This window comes from Kogia breviceps, chromosome 2, assembly GCF_026419965.1.
Source record: "Kogia breviceps isolate mKogBre1 chromosome 2, mKogBre1 haplotype 1, whole genome shotgun sequence".
In the NCBI taxonomy this organism is placed as follows: domain Eukaryota; kingdom Metazoa; phylum Chordata; class Mammalia; order Artiodactyla; family Physeteridae; genus Kogia; species Kogia breviceps.
This window is the reverse complement of record NC_081311.1, coordinates 30535720-30539053: the sequence shown is the minus strand read 5'-3', so window position 1 is coordinate 30539053 and position 3334 is coordinate 30535720. Positions and strand designations below refer to the sequence as shown.

General features: G+C 45.6%; 1 pseudogene; it reads left to right on the top strand.

Annotated features, from left to right (window-relative positions):
• Positions 1-637: 637 nt before the first annotated feature.
• On the top strand, positions 638-1859 carry LOC131751239 (non-selective voltage-gated ion channel VDAC1 pseudogene; annotated as a pseudogene).
• Positions 1860-3334: the final 1475 nt, after the last annotated feature.

Genomic DNA, 3334 nt, shown 5'->3' with positions numbered 1-3334 from the left:
CGGGAAGATCCCACATGCCGCGGAGCGGCTGGGCCCGTGAGCCATGGCCGCTGAGCCTGCGCGTCCGGAGCCTGTGCTCCGCAACGGGAGAGGCCACAACAGTGAGGGGCCCATGTACCACACACACACACACAAAAAAAAACAAAACCCAAAAAACCCAGACCCCTGTAACTCTGTGGTTGTGAAAGGCAACAGTTCTTTGTGCACTAGCTTTGGGTAATCGCCGATGAGAGACACCTGGGGTACCATAAGAGCCATGGGCCAGTGTAGCAGGTTCAGACTTCTGTTGATGACAGGCCACATAGCCCAGGAAAGGCCAAGAAATTGTTCCTTGGCCTGGTGATGCCATTGAGCTTTGCTTCTTGCTGCCTTCCAGGTCTTTGTCTGGCCTGCCCCTGCTTCTTATCTGCAACTGGTGTCTGTCTGCTTTTGCCCTTTGTGTCAGATAGGTTACATGTAACAAAAGACCTAAACAAACTGTGGCTAAATCATTATGACACTGAATTATCTCAATATGAAGTCTGGATTTCTTCCTGGAGGATTCCCAACTCATGGAGCATGATTCCTAGATGTCCGGCCATTAGGACAGAAAACAGCGTTTGCCAAGGTGTGCAACCTGCAAAGAGGGGTGCAGAAGATGGCTGTGCCTCTCATGTATGCTGATCTTGGCAAATCTGCCAGGGATGTTTTCACCAAGGGCTATGGGTTTGGCTTAATAAAACTTGATTTGAAAACAAAATCTGAAAATGGACTGGAATTTACAAGCTCAGGTTCAGCCGACACCGAGACCACCAAAGGGACGGGCAGTCTGGAAACCAAGGACAGATGGACCAAATATGGTCTGACGTTTACGGAGAAATGGAACAGTGACAACACACTAGGCACGGAGATTACTGTGGAAGATCAGCTTGCACGTGGCCTGAAGCTGACCTTCGATTCCTCCTTCTCTCCAAACACTGGGGGAAAAAAGGCTAAAATCAAGACAGGGTACAAGCAGGAACATATCAACCTGGGCTGTGACGTGGATTTCGACATTGCCGGGCCTTGCATCCGGGGTGCTCTGGTGCTAGGTTATGAGGGCTGGCTGGCTGGCTACCAGATGAACTTTGAGACCGCGAAGTCTCGAGTGACCCACAGCAACTTTGCAGTTGGCTACAAGACCAATGAGTTCCAGCTTCACACTAATATAAATGATGGGACAGAGTTTGGCAGCTCCATTTATCAGAAGGTGAACAAGAAGTTGGAGACTGCTGTTGATCTAGCCTGGACAGCGGGAAAGAGTAACACTCGCTTCAGAATAGCAGCCAAGTACCAGATCGACCCTGACGCCTGCTTCTTGGCTAAAGTGAACAACTCCAGCCTCATAGGGTTAGGATATACTCAGACCCTAAAGCCAGGTATCAAACTGACACTGTCAGCTCTGCTGGATGGCAAGAATGTCAACGCTGGTGGCCACAAGCTTGGTCTAGGACTGGAGTTTCAAGCATAAATGAATACTGTACAATCGTTTAATTTTAAACTCTTTTGCAGCATAGCTACCTTTAGAATTTAGTGTACCTTTTAGTGTTGTATGTCTGGGACGCAAGTATCGCTAAATATCACGTTAGACTTCCAGGTTAAAGATGATTCAGCTTTAGGGTGTTACCCTTTCAGAGATACAGAAGAAACCCAATTTCAAGAAAGGTCCTTTCAGCTGTAGACTTGAGGGGGAACTTGCTGGCCCCTCTAGAGATGTCAGGTTTCTTTTTTATCTAGAAATGGCTGCAAGTGGAAGTTGATAATTTGCAGGCACTTTGTAATTTGTAAATTCGTATTGAGTAAATGAATGAAATTGTGACTTCCTGAGGACTGAGCCTTGGTTTCCTGTCCTGAATGAGGAGAGGCTGTTTGGTGGTGTATACAAACTCATCTGGAAGGGACTTTTTTAGGCAGGGACTTTTTCCACCCCAATCCATCACCACTTTTACACCAAAAGTAGTCTGCTCGGAGTGGTATCTGTTTCTTCTGTGCCATTTTGGGGTGGAGAAGGTGGATGTGATGAAGCCGATAATTCAGGACTTAATTGTATTTTTCCTCATGCTTTGGTTTTTTTGCCCTGCACCAGAGTATGAAATAGCTTCTAAGAGCTCCAGCTGCAAGCTGGGAAGAGTCTCTGTGACTGTAATCACATGGTGACAACACTCAGAATCTAAATTGAACTTCTGTTGTATTCTCACCACTCAGTTTATTTTTTAGCAGTTTAATGGGTACATTTTAGAGTCTTCCATTTTGTGTGGAATTAGTTCCTCCCCATCAAATGCTGTAATTAACATCACTTAAAATAAAACTTGAATAAAATATTGAAACCTTAAAAAAAAATATGAAGTCTGGTCCAGAGTTGATGAGAAGCTCAGAAATGTCAGCAAGGACCAGGCACTATTGATCTCTCTGTTCAGCCATATTCACTGTGCTTGCTTTTCTTAAGCTTATTACCTTTTGATGGCAAGATGGCTGCCACACCTCCAGCCATCATGTCCTCACACAAGCACATTCCTGGCAGGAAGGAGGAGGAAGGGGTAGTTTTTTCCATTAAGGGGTAGTTTCTAACTCTTTAATCAGGAAGCAAGAAGCCTTTCAGCAGATTTGTCTTTATGTCTCATTAGCTAGAATGGTATCCTGACTACAAAGGAAACCGGGAAAGTGAGAATCTAGGAAAAGCAAATGAAATTACTTTGTTGGCTTTAGCCTAATCATGATTCATCTCCTGGGCCTAGAACAAAACCAGGGTCTGTGGTGAGATGAAGGGGCAGATGGCTTTAGGGTAGCACTAACAGTATCCTCCACAGTCTTTCTAATTTCCCGTGTCACCATCAACCTACTGGCTCAAGCTGTCGGTCTACTCGCTGCCTGTCTGAGGAGAAAGAATGGAACACCTCCATTGGGGTTTCTTATTAAATCTGTCAAAGGGAAGAGATGTCCTCTTTGCACAAATCTCATAGAATTTCACTCTTTGCCAGGCCTGAGCAAGACAGAGATAACTCTCACCTCGACACATCTCAAGACTGCTGACTCTTGAGAACAGAGATTTTTCTTAAGGAAAGGCTGACCATTAATTAGCTCTCCCACACAATTATTCCCCAAATCAAGTTTGGGTACAATGACCATCTCTAATTGGCTATTGTTATAGACAGAGAATCCACACATCTGCATTGCTTTCCAATGCAGGATGGTCTAGGAGGGGCATGGGCAGAAGCAAGGGCACAGACCTGGTAACTCCTGCCAAGATTTGAGTCTTGGCATGGCCAATGTGACCTTGGGCAAGTCCTTGAACTTCCCTGGGCCTCTGTTTGTTCCA